At 41.5% G+C, this 18,331-nt stretch overlaps 1 long non-coding RNA gene across 1 annotated transcript; it reads left to right on the forward strand.

Moving 5' to 3' along the window:
* The first annotated feature begins 931 nt into the window (after positions 1-931).
* On the forward strand, positions 932-18,331 carry LOC133227551 (uncharacterized). The gene is made up of 2 exons (XR_009729862.1): positions 932-12,649; positions 16,673-18,331. It is a non-coding gene; the product is annotated as an uncharacterized LOC133227551 (long non-coding RNA).

Raw genomic sequence — 18,331 nt, forward strand, 5'->3', positions numbered from 1 at the left:
GGGCGGCGGCGACGGGCGGCTCCGCGGTGTGGGGACCACACACCGCCCGCCCGCGCCCGGCCCCTTGTCCTCGCGCGGCGAAGGTCCGGCGCGGCGGCGCTGGCGGCGGGACACGGTGGGCCCTGCGCGAATTATAGGCGTTCCTTCTGAGGCTCCATGTTAAGCCTCTCCCGGACGCGCCCTCCCGGCTCCCTGTCCCCGAAAGCCGCACTCCGGGGCCCCAAGGAGCCGCGCTACCGGCCCGCACCCCGCGCTCCCGGCCCCGGGCCTCAGGCTGCGGCATCTCCAGCCCCCAGCCGCCGCCGGGACCGCGCCCCGCGCCGCGGTCTGGTTCCGGAGCGGGGGCAGCCTCGGAAGGGTGAGGAAAGGGGCGCCGGCGGCGTCGGGGGGCTGCGGTGTCCGTGCCGGCTCCGGCCGCGGCTGAGTTTGGGGGAGAGCGAGCCTGCGCCCCGGGGGGCGGCGCGGTGGGGACCGGTGCGTTTTGGTTACTAATTTTCTCTCAGATTGAGGAGTCAAGAACTGAAAATTAGATGGTTTTTTGGATTTGAGGATGTGGAAGATCCTATGATTCCTCATGTGAGTTAACTATTTGGACCTTAATGTCCGACGACGAGTCTCTCAGCGTTTAACTTTGTTAATTATGGCTTTCTCTTTATAAATTGAGATTTTTTTCTCTCTGTAGGCAGATCTGTCAATGTTATTTTTAAAGTTCCTGGCCGGGATGTCATTCTGAGAGAACGCCTGTTCGCCTCAGCTGAACATAGATAGTTTTCCATCCTTTCCTCTGGTCTGAGTTTTGATTTGCTTCGGTGCTGGTTCTGACCTTTTGTCCCGCCTGTGAGAGCAGGGCTCCCACCTCTTCGCGATTTGCATCTCCGGCTCTCTATTGAAATCCCTTGCTCTGTTCCTGCTAGGTGGAGGTAGTGTCTGGGCTCTCCAAGCAGTCTCTGTTGACAGACCATGGTGGGAGGGACCCCTCCTTACCGTGGTGGGAGTGGAAGTTTCAGCTCCCCATTTTCTTATTAATAAGGTTTGAGAAATGTTCATTCATCCATAATATCTTTGGCCACCCACCAGGGGATACACCTTCAGTTGGCAAATTTAAAAAAGACATACTCTTTGCTCTCAAGCAGTTAAAAGGGTGTAACATCAGAAGTGGAAATGTGCATTTTTATAAACATTTATAAATGGTTGAAATGTGTACTAAAATTGTATGCATGATTATACTGCAAAACTACAAATATGTTCCTTAATGTTTAGTTAAAAATCAGCTGGGGAGCTTATATCACAAAAGAATAAAGGTAAATAAATATGATAGGGTATAATTTAAAATTATATAATGCACTTGATTTTAGCGTTATTCATTATAGTCTATTCATATTAAAAATTTTCATAAAGTATATATAAGTTTAACACATACTGAAAACCTATAATGATATTAAAAATTCGATTCATTATTCAACATTTTATTTTTGGAACACATTAATATAAAATTTGATGATTTAAGAAAATATAATCTTGATAAGGATTATAAAGAACAATTTACTAATAAAATGAAAATAAACATAACAATCAAGGGTCAGAATTAGAAATGATTTTATTGAAGTACAGATATGTTTGTTGAAAAAGCATCTTTCCCATTTCTTAGTTTAAACTTGTAAGAAGTAGACACTGTCACTAAAATCCATTAAAATAGTTTAGCTCCTTAGCCAGGATCTGTATTTCACTATATATTAGTTGCTGCTGCTGCTACTGCTGCTAAGTAGCTTCTGTCGCGTCCAACTCTGTGTGACCCCACAGACGGTAGCCCACCAGGCTCCCCCTTCCCTGGGATTCTCCAGGCAAGAACACTGGAGTGGGTTGCCATTTCCTCCTCCAATGCATGAAAGTGAAAAGTGAAAGTGAAGTTGCTCAGTCATGTCTGACTCTTAGTGACCCCATGGACTGCAGCCCACCAGGCTCCCCCATCCATGGGATTTAACAGGCAAGAGTACTGGAGTGGGGTGCCACTGCCTTCTCTGGTTATGATCGTGAAAAACACATTTTCTAATTCAATAATTTTAAAGCTATTTGTCTCTTTACCACAAATGTGATGGCTAGTGGAAATTTTGGCTGAAAGTACCAATATGTTGCTCTTAAGTCTGCACTTAAACAAGAGCTGAAAACAGTTCAACCTCGCTTCAATTTATGCCATCTCCCTTCCTTCCCATTCCTATCACAAAGCAGTTTCACAGTTAAAGGGAGGATTAATATTGGTGTAGGTAGATAAATAGTTTGGATATAAGAAATCATGAATTGATGTGGTCCACTTGTATATTTCCCCACCTCAAATTATGTTTTATTCAACCCCTGGCTTCAAATACACTGGTTGTTCATGGCCAAGGATTTTGAAGAAACAAAATGTGATGGCTTTAAAGGACTAAGCTTGCAAAGTACAAATAGTAATTTTTCCTCTATAAAAATCTTCAGTTAATTAAGGCCTAGATAAGAGATTGGAGTGAAAAAAAAAAAAAACAACTCATCATAAGGGAAATTATGTCACATTGTAACCCAAAGAAGATGGAAAACAGGATTAAAAAGTATAGCCATTCAACTTCTTAATCTTAGATTGGGCTTCCCTAGTGGCTCAGACTATAAAGAATCTGCCTGCAATGTGGGAGACCCATGTTCCATCCCTGGGTTGGATCCCCTGGAAAAAGGAACGGTTACCCACTCCAGTATTCTTCCCTGGAGAAGTCCATGGATGGAGGAGCCTGATGGGCTAAAGTCCATGGGGTTTCAAAGAGTTGGACACCATGGAGTGATGATGAATAAATGTAAAAAGTCTAAGCTGTATTGGACAAGACCTAGAGTTCAGTTGCTCAGCGGTGTCCAACTCTTTGAGACCCCATGGACTGCAGTGCACAAGGCTTTCCTATCCATCACCACCTCTCAGAGATTGCTCAAACCCATGTCCATCGCCTTGGTGATGCCATCCAACCACCTCATCCTCTGTCCACCCTTTCTATCTTCAATCTGTCACAGCATCAGGGTATTGTTTAGTGAGTCAGTTCTTCACATGGGGTGGCCAAAGTATTGGAGCTGAAGCTTCAGCATCAGTCCTTCCAATAAATATGCAAGATTCATTTGCTTTAGCATTGACTGGTCCGATCTCCTTGCAGTCCAAGGGACTCTCAAGAGTTTTCTCAAACACCACAGTTCAAAATCATCAATTCTTTGGCACTCAGCTATCTTTATGGTCCCAATTCTCACATCCATGCATGCCTACTAGAAAAACAATAGCATTGACTAGAATGACCTTTGTTGGCAAACTAATGTCTCTGCTTTTGAATATGCTGTCTAGGTTGAATCGTAGCTTTTCTTCCAAGGAACAAGCTTCTTTTAATTTCATGGCTGCAGTTACCATCTGCAGTGATTTTGGAGCCCAAGAAAATAGTCTGTCACTGTTTCCATTCCTTCCCCAACTATTTGCCATGAAGTGAAGGGACCAGATATGATGATCTTCGTTTTTTGAATGTTACACTTTAAGCCAGCATTTTTACTCTCTTCTTTCACTTTCATCAAGAGGCTGTTTAGTTCCTTTTCACTTTCTGCCATAAGGGTGATGTCATCTGCATATCTGAGCTTATTGATATCTCTCCTGGTGATCTTGATTCCAGCTTTTGCTTTAGCAAGCTCGGCATTTTGCATGATGTACTCTGCATCAGTTCAGTTCAGTTCACTCGCTCAGTCATATCAGACTCTTTGGGACCCCATGGACTGCAGCATGCCAGGCCTCCCTGTCCATCACCAACTCCTACAGTTTACTCAAACTCAGGTCCATTGAGTCGGTGATGCCATCCAGCTGTCTCATCCTCTGTCGTCCCCTTCTCCTGGCTTCAGTCTTTCCAAGCATCAGGGTCTTTTCAAATGAGTCGGTTCTTTGCATCAGGTGGCCAAAGTTTTGGAGTTTTAGCTTCAGCATCAGTCCTTGCAATTAATATTCAGGACTGATTTCCTTTAGTTATATAAGCAGAGGGACAATAGGCAGCCTTGATGTACTCCTTGCCCAGTATCGAACCAGCCTGTTGTTCAATGTCTGGTTCTAAATGTTGTTTTTCCTGCATACAAATTTCTCTGGAGGCAGGTAAGGTGGTCTGGTAATCCCATGTCTTTTAAGAATTTTCCACAGTTTTTTGTGATCCACAGAGTCAAAGGGTTTGGTGTAGTCAATAAAGCAGAAGTAAATGTTTTTCTGGAACTCTCTTGCTTTTTCTATGATCCAGCAGATGTTGGCAATTTGCTCTCTAGTTCCTCTGCCTTTTCTAAATCCAGCTTGAACATCTGGAAGTTCACAGTTCACGTTCTGTTGAAGCCTTCTTGGAGAATTTTGAGTATTACTTTGCTAGCATGTGAAATGAGTGCAATTGTGTGGTAGTATGAACATTTTTGGCATTGCCTTTCTTTGGGAATTGGAAGGAAAACTGACATTTCCCAGTCCTTTGGCCACTGCTGAGTTTCCAATTTTGCTTACATATTGAGTGCAGCACTTTCACAGCATCATCTTTTAGCATTTGGAATAGCTCAGCTGGAATCCCATTATCTCCACTAGCTTTGTTCCTAGTGATGCTTCCTAAGGCCCACTTGACTTCACACTCCAAGATGTCTGGCTCTAGGTGAGTGCTCACACCATTGTAGTTATCTGGGTCATGAAGATCTTTTTGTGTAGTTCTTTTGTGTATTCTTGCCACCTCTTCTTAATATCTTCTGCTTCTGTTAGGTCCATACCATTTCTGTCATTTATTTTGCCCATCTTTGCCTGAAATGATCCCTTGGTATCTCTAATGTTATTGAAGAGTTCTCTAGTTCTTTCCCATTCTATTATCTCCTCTATTTCTTTGCATTGCTCACTGAGGAATGCTTTCTTATCTCTCCTTTCTATTCCTTGGAACTCTGCATTCAAATGGGCATTGCTTTCCTTTTCTCCTTTGCCTTTTGTTTCTCTTCTTTTCTCAGCTATTTCTAAGGCCTCCTCAGAGGCATTTCTGCATTTTTAAAAATGCCCTTTTTTTTTTTTTTTTTTTTTTGCCTTTTTGCAACCATTTTGCCTTTTTGCATTTATTTTTCATGGGGATGGTCTTGATCACCGCCTCCTGTACAATGTCCCAAACCTCTATCCATATTTCTTCAGTCACTCTCAGATCTGGTCTCTTGAATCTATTTGTCACTTCCACTGTATACTTGTGAGGGATTTGATTTAGGTCATAACTGAATGGCCTAGTGGTTTTCCCTCCCTTCAATTTATGTCTGCATTTTGTGAAAAAAGAGTTCATGAGCTGATCCACATTTAGCTCCTTTTCCTGTTTTTGCTAACAGTATAGAGCTTCTCCATCTTTGGCTGCAAAGACTAAAATCAGTCTGCTTTTGGTATTGACGTTCTGGTGATGTCCATATGTAGAGTCATCTCTTGTGTTGTTAGAAGAGGGTGTTTGCTATGACCAGTGCATTCTTTTTGCAAAACTCTGTTACCTTTGCCCTGCTTCATTTTGTACTCCAAGGCTATATTTGCCTGTTACTCTAGGTATCTCTTGACTTCCTACTTTTGCATTCCAGTCTCCAATGATGAAAAGGACCACTTTTTTGGGTGTTAGTTCTAGAAGGTCTTGTAGATCTTCATAGAACTGTTCAATTTCAGCTTTCTCAGCATTACTGATTGGGGCATAGACTTGGATAACTGTGATATTGAGTGGCTTGCCTTGGAAAGGAACAGAGATCATTCTGTCATTTTTGAGATTGCACCTCAGTACTGCATTTTGGACTCTTGTTGACTATGAAGGCTACTCCATTTCTTCTGAGGGATTCTTGCTCACAGTAGTAGATATAATGGTCATCTGAATTAAATTCGTCCATTCCAGTCCATTTTAGTTCACTGATTCCTAAAATGTCGATGTTCACTCTTTCCATTTCCTGTTTGACCACTTCCAATTTACCTTGATTCATGGGACAAATATTCCAGGTTCCTTTGCAATGTTGTTCTTTGCAGTATCTGACTTTATTTCCATCATCAGTCACCTCCACAGCTGGGCACTTTTTTTTCTTCTCTTTGACTGTTTCTCTTCATTCTTTCTGGAGTTATTGCTCCACTCATCTCCAGTAGCATATTGTGTACCTACTGTCCTTGGAAGTTCATCTTTCAATGCCATGTCTTTTTGCCTTTCCATATTGTTCATGGGGTTCTCAAGGCAAGAATACTGGTTTGCCATTCCTTTCTCCAGCGAACCACATTTTGTTGAACTCTCCACTATGACCCGTCCATCTTGGGTGGCTCTACATGGCTCATAGTTTCATTGAGTTAGACAAGGCTGTGGTCCATGTGATCAGTTTGGTTAGTTTTCTGTGACTGTGGTTTTCATTCTGTCTGCCCTCTGAGGGATAAGGATAAGAGGCTTGTGGAAGCTTCCCGATGGGAGAGACTGATTTTGGGGGAAACTGGGTCTTGTTCTTACGGGCGGGATCATGTTTAATCAGTCTTTAATCCAATGTTCTCTTGATTTGGGCTTCTTTGTTCTTTCCACGTTGCTTGGCCTGAGGCCAAACTATAGTAAGAGTAATGAAGATAATGGTGATTTCTTTCAAAAGGAGTTGTGCATGCACTGCTGTATTCAGTGCCCCTGACGCTGCAGCAGGCCACTGTCGACCCATGCCTCCACCAGAGATTTTTGGTTACTCACAGGCAAGTCTGGCACAATCTCTTGTGGGGATGCTGTTCTTTTCTTCTGGCTTCTGGTGTGCACAAGATTTCCTTTGTGCCCTGCAAGAGTCTATTTCCCCAGTCCAGTGGAAGTTCTGGAATCAAATCCCACTGGCCTCCAAAGTCAAATTCTCTGGGGTTCTCAGTACCTTTCCCAGACCCCAGGTTGGAAAATCTGATGTGGGTCCTAGAACTTTCTTAACAGTTCTAGAAGACTTAGAGTGTTAATGTATTTGTTAAAATATAAGATTAACCCATATAAAATTTAAATATAATAAAACACATAGCATGTGTCTCTGGGAAGGAAGATGGTAATATTTATGTGTATATAATACTGTGTTCCAGCTTGTAACTCAGCCCACCCAGCATTTCTGTGATGTCTTCAGCATGTAGGTTGAACAGACAGGGTGACCGCAGACAGCCGTGTGGTACTCCTTTCTCAGTCTTGAACCAGTCAGTTTCCCACACAGGGTTCTCACTGCTGTTTCTTGAACCACATTCAGGTTTCTCAGGAGACAGGTAAGATGGTCTGATATTCCCATCTCTCTAAGCACTTTACACAGTTTGTAATGATCCACACAGTCAAAGGCTTTAGTATAGTTGATGAAAAAGAGATTGATGTTTTTCTGACATTTATTTTTCTGACATCTGATTATAGAGAAAGATGTTTTACTTTCTCTATAATCCAGTGAATGGGGCAGTTTGATCTCTAGTTCCTCTTCCTTTTCTAAACCCAGCTTGGACATCTGGAAGTTCTTGGTTCACATAATGCTGAAGCCTTGCATGCAGGATTTTAAGCATGACCTTACTAGCATGGGAGATGAGAGCAACTGTCTGATGGCTGGCACATTCTTTGGTACTATCCTTCTTGGCAATTGTGATGAATATTGACCTTTTCCAGTCCTGTGGCCACTGCTGGGTCTTCCAGAGCTGCTGACATAAGGAATGTAAAACCTTGTTGGCATCATCCTTTAGGGGTTTGAATTGTTCTTCTGGAAGTTCATTACATCTACTAGCTTTGTTAACAGCAGTGCTTCTGAAGGCCCACTTGAACTCCAGAATGTCTGGCTCTAGGTCACTAACCACACCATCATAGTAATCTGGTTCATTAAGATCTTTTTAATACAGTTTTTCCATGTAATTTTCCCATCTTTATCTCTTCAGTGTCTACTAGGTTTTTATGCTTCATTGTGCCCATCTTTGGATATAATGGTCCCTTGATGTTTCCAATTTTCCTGAAGAGATCTCTAGTCTTTCCCCTTTTGTTGTTTCTTTTATTATTAAAACCTGTTCATTGAAGAAGGCCTTCTTGTCTCTGCTAGCTATTCTTTGAAACTCTGCATTTAATTGGATTTACCTTTCCCTCTTTCACTTGCTTTTCACGTCTCCATTCTTCTGATGTTTGTAAAGCCTCCTCAGATCACCACTTTGCCTTCTTGCTTTTCTTTTTCCTTGGGATAGTTTTGTTTTCTGCCTCCTGTACAGTATTACAAACCTCTGTCCATAGTTCTTCAGGCACACAGTTAAGTAGATCTAATCCCTTGAATCTATTTATTACCTCTGTTGCGAATTCATACAGGATTTGATTTAAGTCATGCCTGACCGACCTAGTATTTTCCCCAGTTTTCTTTAGTTTAAGCCTGAATTTTTCTATGAACAGCTGATCTTCTGAGCCACAGTCAGCTCCAGCCCTTGTTTGTGCTCACTGTTTCTCCATCTTCAGCTACAAAGAATGTATCAGTTTGATTTTGGTATTGATCATTTGGTGATATCAATGTGCAAAGTCATCTCTTGTGTTGTTCAAAAAGGGTATTTGCTATGTCTAGTGCATTCTCTTGACAGAATTCAAGAGCCTCTTGATGAGCGTGACAGAGAGGAGTAGCCGAGCCAGCTTAAGACTAAGTATTTAAGAAACTAAGATCATCGCATCTGGGCCCATTACTGCACAGCAAATAGAAGGGGAAAAGGTGGAAGTAGTGATAGATTTCCTCTTCCTGTGCTCTAAAATCACTGCAGATGGTGACTGCAGCCATGAGATCATAAGATGATTGCTTCTTGGCAGGAAAGCAATGAAAAACCTAGATTCTGTGTTGAAAAGCAGACATTACTCTGCTGACAAAGTCTGTATAGTCCAGGCTATGGTCTTCCCAGTGGTCACGTCCAGTTGTGAGAGCTGGACCTTACGGAAGCCAGAACATCAACAAATTGATGCCTTTGAATTGTCGTGCTGGAAGACACCGGAAAGTCCCTTGAACAGCAAGATCAAACCAATCAATCTTATGGGAGATCAACCCTGAGAATTCACTCGAAGAACTGATGCTGAAGCTGAAGCTCCGGTGATTTGGTCATCTAATGCAAACATGACTTGTTGTAAAAGTCCTGGATGCTGTGGAAGATTGTGGGTAGAAGGAGAATAGGGCATCAAAGGATGAGATGCCTGGACAGCATCACGGATGCAATGAACATGAACTTGGGCAAACTCTAGGAGATGGTGAGGGACAGGGAAGCCTGTTGTGTTGCAGCCCATGGGGTTGCAAAGAGTTGGACACAGGTGGAAACAAATTCTATGCTAGTATATATATATGTTTGTTTAAACATACATACATTTTCAGACATATTTAGGTATATCTATTTACATATATGGAGAAGGCAATGGCACCCCACTCCAGTACTCTTGCTGAAAAATCCCATGGACGGAGGAGCCTGGTGGGCTGCAGTCCATGGGATCGCTAAGATTCAGACACGACTGAGCGACTTCAATTTCTCTTTTCACTTTCATGCATTGGAGAAGGAAATGGCCACCCACTCCGGTGTTCTTGCCTGGAGAATCTCAGGGACGGAGGAGCCTTGTGGGCTGCCATCTATGGGGTCACACAGAGTCGGACACGACCGAAGTGACTTAGCATAGCATAGCATTTACATATATATGCTACAGGTCATTCAAATATTGAAGTATTTGAATCTGCCAATCAGAATGTTTGTGATTTTAGAATTGTCATTGGGCATTTTATTCTTTTTTTTTTTAATTTATTTTTTTATTTTATTTTTAAACTTTACAATATTGTATTAGTTTTGCCAAATATAGAAATGGATTCGCCACAGGTATACATGTGTTCCCCATCCTGAACCCTCCTCCCTCCTCCCTCCCCATACCATCCTCTGGGTCGTCCCAGTGCACCAGCCCCAAGCACCCAGTATCGTGCATCGAACCTGGACTGGCAACTCGTTTCATACATGATATTATACATGTTTCAATGCCATTCTCCCAAATCTTCCCACCCTCTCCCTCTCCAACAGAGTCCATAAGACTGTTCTATACTTCAGTGTCTCTTTTGCTGTCTTGTACACAGGGTTATTGTTACCATCTTTCTAAATTCCATATATATTTTATTCTAAATATAAAGAACAAGCTCTTTTTTCCTATATTTAAGCCCTAAGAGACTATTTGAAAAATAGCTCAAGGTAACTAGTGATGACCCAAAAGTAGAGGAAAAAATAACTCTTGGACTATGTTGGTTTCTGCAGCACCTCTGAAGCGTCCAGAGGCATTCATACAAAATATTTAGGACTGGAATTGTTTTGTTTTTGTTAGATTGTTTTAATGTGCCAGATCCCTTTAACACTTAGTACCTTACACAAATTGCAGTCACTTTTTGAAAGTGAAAAATAATGTTTTATTCTCAAATAACTTTACATCTTTTACTTGGTCTACTGACCATACCAGATAATGGGGGTGGAGGGTTCAATTCATTGCTCTTAAGATTCAGAAAGCACTATGCTCAGGCACAATAAATAAGACCTATGACAAAGATGATGTATATTGCTTTACACTGTTCTTTAATAAAATATACTTTTATTATTGAAAATAGTATACATTACTAAAATATATTTTATCATTTAAAAAGTCTCTAATTATATATAAAAATGAGTGTTTTGTTAGCCATAAAACAAATGAAATAATGTTACTTGCAACAACATGGACCTAGAGATTATTATATTAAGTCAGACATATGATGTCATATTAAGTCAAATGTTTGATGTCACTTGTATGCAAAATCTAAAATAATGGTACAAATGAACTTACTTACAGAACAAAAATAGGCTCAGATACTGAAAACAGGCTGATGATTACCAAAGGGGTTAGCAGGGGCAGGGGGATAAATTAGGAGTTCAGGATTGACAGATACACACTACTCTAAATAAAATAGATAATCATGGACTTCCTGATGGTCCAGTGGTTAAGAATCTGTGCTTCCAATGCAGAGGACATGGTTCAATCTCTGGTCCAGAGAACTAAGATCCCACAGTGCTATGAGGTATAGCCAGAACAACAATAATGAAAGGCAAGCTCCAGAATGGTGTATGTAGAATTGAAAGGTTGTTGTTGAATCACGCGAAGACACCGGGATTCTTGGCCCCTGGAGGAGAAGAATTCAATCCGGGGCCAGAGACGAGGCTTGATTGCTCAGAGCTTTTGTGTAATAAAGTTTTATTAAAGTATAAAGGAGATAGAGAAAGCTTCTGGCATAGGCATCAGAAGGGGGCAGAAAGAGTACCCGCTTGCTAGTGTTAACAATGAGGTTATATAATCCAAAGAATGTCTGGAGGGTGTAAAGACCTCATCAGACCTACTCCCATAATTTACATTTTAAGATAACACTGTCCTCAGGCAAGATACATCCTTGTAAAGACCAGGTCTACTCCCATAATTTTAAGATAACAGAAGGTTGAATCCAAAGACTGTCCTTAGACAGGATACATTATTGTTATATAATCCTAAGGAATGTGGAGAAAGAAAAAAAGTTTGTCCTTTATTTCTCCTTGAGAATTCCAGACCCCTCTCTCCTTGGGGACCCCTAGACTCCCAATCAACCTGCCTAGGAAATGACTTTCTCAGAATGATATCATTTACTACAAAGGACCTACTGTGTAACATATAATGGAAAAGAATCTGAAAAGGAATATATATATTCAGATATATATATATATATATATATATATATATATGTCTGAATCACCTTATTGTATACCTGAAACTAACACAATATTGTAAATTATATGTCACTTAAATTTTTTTTTCAAAGAGAAGAAACATGTGTAGTTTGTCAGCTAAAGCATTCACTTGGAAAATAGAAGTAAAACTGCTAATTTGTTACTAATTCATTTTTGTGCTTTAAGTTACTGTTCTCCTTTTCTCCTCTTTCCTCTTTTTCTTTTCACAGAAAGCAGTACTCACAATAAATCTTACCCAGACTTACAATTAAATAAAAGTATCAGAACATCTGGGTTTGTAATGTTCAAGTCAGGAGGTTAGCAAATTATTACATTCTGGCTTCTCTTTCTTCTTTACTACTGTTTTGAAGGTCAGGATATTACCGGGGGTGAGGGTTGAGAGGCTGAATTTATGATATAGATAAAACTGTTATCTGTTTGCATAGGAAAACTGAGGCAAAGAATGACTAAAACTCCCTCAGCCATAGATACTAGACTTTAAAAGAACTGCACTTAGGTTATTAAAAGATCGATTGCAATCATTTTCTTAAAACTTTGTGCATGCAAGTCTGAAGAGAAAATGGTGTAGTAGTAATGATAACAGTGTGTTGAACAATAGTGTAGATTTGTGCTTTTTTAACACATTGCATATGTTTTAGCCCTCACCCTGAAGTCAAATCAATTTGAGTTTTGTAATGGGTGGAGTACAGTTATTTAAAATTTCCTTCTTATCCCCTGCCTTTTAGTATGAATACAAATAGTGGTTTAAAATGACATTCTTATCATCTATATTCTTGTGATCTGTAGAATTTTATTGGAAACAAGGGAGCAATACAACAACTGATTTGAATAACCAACCTGCTTCAGTGTGAAAAAAATTAATGTGAAGTACTGGAGAAGGGGTGTTGAATATATGCTCCGTCTTTTGTAAGTTAACTAATTACACTGTTCAAAACTGTTTACAAACAGTTCAGTTGAGGTCAGTTCAGTCGCTCAGTCATGTCTGACTCTGCGACCCCATGAAATTGCAGCACGCCAGGCCTCCCTGTCCATCAACTGCCAGAGTTCACCCAAACTCCTGTCCATCGACTCGGTGATGCCATCTAGCGATCTCATCCTCTATCATCCCCTTCTCCTCCTGCCCCCAATCCCTCCCAGCATCAGAATCTTTTCCAATAAGTCAACTCTTTGCATGAGGTGGCCAAAGTATTGGAGTTTCAGCTTTAGCATCAGTCCTTCCAAAGAACACCAAGGACGGATCTCCTTTAGAATGGATTGGTTGGATCTCCTTGCAGTCCAAGGGACTCTCAAGAGTCTTCTCCAATACCGCAGTTCAAAAGCCTCAGTTCTTCGGTGCTCAGCATTCTTCACAGTCCAACTTTCACATCCATACACGACCACTGGAAAAACCATAACCTTGACTAGATGGACCTTTGTTGGCAAAGTAACGTCTCTGGTTTTCAATATGCTATCTAGGTTGGTCATAACTTTCCTCCCAAGGAGTAAGCATCTTTTAATTTCATGGTTGCAATCAGCATCTATAGTAATTTTCCAGCTCCCAAAAATAAAGTCTGACACTGTTTCCCCATCTATTTCCCATGAAGGGATGGGACCGGATGCCATGATCTTCGTTTTCTGAATGTGGCGCTTTAAGCCAACTTTTTCACTCTCCACATTCATGTTCATCAAGAGGCTTTTTAGTTCCTCTTCACTTTCTGCCATAAGGGTGGTGTCATCTGCATATCTGAGGTTATTGATATTTCTCCCGTCAATCTTGATTCCAGCTTGTGCTTCTTCCAGCCCAGGGTTTCTCATGATGTACTCTGCATAGAAGTTAAATAAGCAGGGTGACAATATACAGCCTTGACGTACTTGGTTTCCTATTTGGAACCAGTCTGTTGTTCCATGTCCAGTTCTAACGGTTGCTTCCTGACCTGCATATAGGTTTCTCAAGAGGCAGGTCAGGTGGTCTGGTATTCCCATCTCTTTCAGAATTTTCCACAGTGTATTGTGATCCACACAGTCAAAGCCTTTGGCATAGTCAGTATAGCAGAAATAGATGTTTTCCTGGAACTCTCTTGCTTTTTCCATGATCCAGCAGATGTTGGCAATTTGATCTGTGGTCCCTCTGCCTTTTCTAACACCAGCTAAAACATGAGGAAGTTCACACTTCCTGTATTGCTGAAGCCTGGCTTGGAGAATTTTGAGCATTACTTTACTAGTGTGTGAGATGAGTAGAATTGTGTGGTAGTTTGAGCATTCTTTGGCATTGCTTTTCTTTGAGATTGGAATGAAAACTGAATTTTTCTAGTCATTGGCCACTGCTGAGTTTTCCATTTGCTGGCATATTGAGTGCAGAACTTTCACAGCATCATCCTCCAGGATTTGAAAGAGCTCAACTGGAATTCCATCACCTCCACTAGCTTTGTTCATAGTGATGCTTTCTAAGGCCCACTTGACTTCACATTCCAGGATGTCTGGCTCTAGGTAAGTGATTACACCATCGTGATTACCTGGGTCGTGAAGCTGCACAGTTCTTCTGTGTATTCTTGCCACCTCTTCTTAATATCTTCTGCTTCTGTTAGGTCCATACCATTTCTGTCCTTTATTGTGCCCATCTTTGCATGAAATGTTCCTTTGGTATCTCTGATTTGCTTGAAGCAATCTCTAGTCTTTCCCATTCTGTTGCTTTCCTCTATTTCTTTGCATTGATCGCTGAGGAAGCCTTTCTTATCTCTTCTTGCTATTCTTTGGAACTCTGCATTAAGAAGAGGTGGCAAGAATACACAAAAGAACTGTACAAAAGATCTTCATGACCAAGATAATTACGATGGTGTGATTACTCACCTAGAGTCACACATCCTGGAATGTGAAGTCAAGTGGGACTTAGAAAGCATCACTACAAACAAAGCTAGTGGAGGTGATGGAATTCCAGTTGAGCTCTTTCAAATTTTGAAAGATGATGCTCTAAAAGTGCTGCACTCAATATGCCAGCAAATTTGGAAAACTCAGCAGTGGCCACAGCACTGGAAAAGGTCAGTTTTCATTCCAATCTCAAAAAAAGGCAATGCCAAAGAATGCTCAAACTACTGCACAATTGTACTCATCTCACACACTAGTAAAGTAATGCTCAAAATTCTCCAAGCCAGGCTTCAGCAATACATGAACCGTGAACTTCCTGATGTTCAAGCTGGTTTTACAAAAGGCTGAGGAACCACAGACCAAATTGCCAACATGTGCTGGATCATGGAAAAAGAAAGAGAGTTCCAGAAATACATCTATTTCTGCTATACTGACTATGCCAAAGGCTTTGACTGTGTGGATCACAATACACTGTGGAAAATTCTGAAAGAGATGGGAATATCAGACCACCTGACCTGCCTCTTGAGAAACCTATATGCAGGTCAGGAAGCAACCGTTAGAACTGGATATGGAACAACAGACTGGTTCCAAATAGGAAACCGAGTATGTCAAGGTTGTATATTGTCACCCTGCTTAATTAACTTATATGCAGAGTACAGCATGAGAAATGCAGGGCTGGAAGAAGTACAAGCTGGAATCAAGACTGCCGGGAGAATTATCAATAACTTCAGATATGCAGATGACACCACCCTTATGGCAGAAAGTGAAGAGGAACTAAAAAGCCTCTTGATGAACATGAATGTGGAGAGTGAAAAGTTGGCTTAAAGCGCCACATTCAGAAAACGAAGATCATGGCATCCGGTCCCATCCCTTCATGGGAAATAGATGGGGAAACAGTGTTAGACTTATTTGGGCTCCAAAATACCTGCAGATGGTGATTGTAGCCATGAAAGTAAAAGACACTTCTTGGAAGGAAAGTTACAACCAATCTAGATAGCATATTCAAAAGCAGAGACATTACTTTGCCAACAATCCATCTAGTCGAGGCTATGGTTTTTCCAGAGGTCATCTATGGATGCGAGATTTGGACGGTGAAGAAAGCTGAGCTCTGAAGAATTGATGCCTTTGAACTGTGAAGTTATAGAAGAGTCTTGAGAGTCCCTTGGACTGCAAGGAGATCTAACCAGTCCATTTCGAAGGAGATCAGTCCTGGGTGTTCTTTGGAAGGACTGATGCTAAAGCTGAAACTCCAATACTTTGGCCACCTAATGGGAAGAGTTGACTCATTGGGAAAAGTCTGATGCTGGGAGAGATTGGGGGCATGAAGAGAAGAGGACAACAGAGGATGAGATGGCATCATCCCTCTCGATGGACATGAGTTTGGGTGATCTCTGGTAGTTCATGATGGACAGGGAGGGCTGGCATGCTGCATTCATAGGGTCACAAAGAGTTGGACATGACTGAGTGACTGAACTGACTGAACTAATATTCCTTAGATTTCAAAGGGCAGATCCAAACAGTTGCTGATAAGAGAAGGGAGGGGATATAAAAACAGAGGAGAAACAATCAAAGGGTGGTACAGCCTTAGGGCAAGATCTGGTTCTTTCTCAAGGAAGACCCATAACAATATCTTTGAGTTCTTCTATGGAACTGGGAACCCCACCCAGGTGGAAGATGTTAACTTTAGGATGAGCACAAGATTCCTGGAACACCACCCTGTTGCCTTACCCCAAATTTTGCCTTCCTTTGCTGGGGACCAGTGATAACCATCTTGTAAAGTGTACTGTTTGGCCCCTGTTTCTTCTCTGACAGGGTCCGAGAGTTTTAGACTAAATTGCTGTTACTACAAGGATGGAATCCAGTTTCAGATACAGAATACCTCAACCTAGATCAGGTAGAGAGAGACTTTTACTCTGCTAGGCAGAACTACATGCATGAACATCAGGAAGAAGTTACAGAAGAAAGATACCTCTGTCCCAGTTCCCAAGAAGTCTCTCAGGGACAGTTGTTTGGGGAAGCTCACTGACTGAAATGACCTACCCTTCCCAGATACCAGAGTAGCCATTTGCATGAATTGTTTTATGACAGGAGGTCCTGGTAAGGAACATGGAACTAATAAATGACCACCAACTGGAAGAGTTTGGGGAAGGTCAAAAGGAGACACCACATGTCTGACCACCTCCCTGAATCATTCTCACTGGCAGCCATCTTGGCTGAGCAATGCATGCACAACAAGGAAGGACTCTGAGTCAGAATGATTGGTCAGTGACAACCCCAAAATTAATCCCATCGCTGTAAATCTCAAGACTGGGAGCCACGTGGCAGAGCAGTTCTCCTGGGTTCCCTTGCCCTACTGCTCTCCACCTGGGCACCCCTTCCCAATAAAATCTCTTGCTTTGTCAACACATGTATCTCCTCAGCCAATTCATTTCTGAGTGTTAGCCAAGAGCCCCATTTGGGCCCTGGAAACAGAAGTCCTTCCTGAAACAGAAGGACTGATGCTGAAGCTGAAGCTCAATACTTTGGCCACCTGATGGAAAGAGCTGACTCATTAAAAATGACCCTTATGATGGGAAAGATTGAAGGCAGGAGAAGAGTACGACAAAGGACAAGATGGTTGGATGGAATCACTAACTTAGTGGACATGAGCTTGAGCAAGCTCCAGGAGATGGTGAAGGACAGGAAAGACTAGTGTGCTGCAGTCTGCAGTCCATGGGGTTCCACAGAGTTAGACACAGCTGAGTGACTGAACAAAAACAACAAAACACACATAAGCAGAAACACACACACACACCTCTCATAAATATTACCAAATTTATTAGTTTCATTCTAATAGTATTAGATATATTTTTACTGCAAAATGTATCCAAATGGTTTGTGTTTGATGTCATTGAATACGGTGTAGTGGTAGTTTCAAGAGGTTGTCCTTATACAAATGCAGTAAAAGTGAATGAAAGTGTCAAATTTAGTGTGTGTGTGTTTAACTCTTAATTAAAAAAAAAAAAAAAGGTCAAATGCTTAGTTTTGATGTTTAGTCACTAAGTCATGTCTGACCCTTTTGCAGCCTCATGGACCATAGCCCACCAGGCTTCTCTGTCCATGGGATTTCCTGGGCAAGAATGTGAAGTGGGTTGTCATTTCCTTCACCGGGGGATCTTCCCAACCCAGGGGGTCAAACCTGCCTTTCCTGTAATTGTAGGCAAATTCATTACCACTGAGCCACTAAAGGCTTATAGCAACCAAGTAAAAGCCTAATCAAGAAGGCAACTTAAAAATAGTTGGGGAGCTTTGAAGTGTTTTTACTTGCCTTTGTCCTAACCTCTCTCCTGGCTCCAAAATGGTCTTGAAATGACAACCGGTATTCCAATATGTCATTCTGGTCCCTGGCTCCAGAGGAAGCAAAGTCGAACTTATTCTCAAATAGATATTTGTATTTGTTTTAGTCTAATGCCTACCTATAGGACTGACAAAAGCACTGGCCTCTGCTTCACCTGATCCAGAACTTCCTCAGGGCAGAAAAGTGGCTACACAGAGGGCATTTCTCAGAAAATGTGGAAGGCAAATGAAGAACCCACTGCTGCATAGAGCAAATGATTACAACCTGAGGAACAATAACAAACTGCTAGAAGCCTGAGAGGAAAATTTGTGAAGAAAGTGTCTTTGAAGAATTATGGCATTGAAAATCTCACATGAATATTAGGGAATATAGAAATTTATGTGCATGCCCAGAGAAAAATTTTTGTTAAA

Source organism: Bos javanicus, chromosome 16 (genome assembly GCF_032452875.1).
Source record: "Bos javanicus breed banteng chromosome 16, ARS-OSU_banteng_1.0, whole genome shotgun sequence".
Taxonomy (NCBI): domain Eukaryota; kingdom Metazoa; phylum Chordata; class Mammalia; order Artiodactyla; family Bovidae; genus Bos; species Bos javanicus.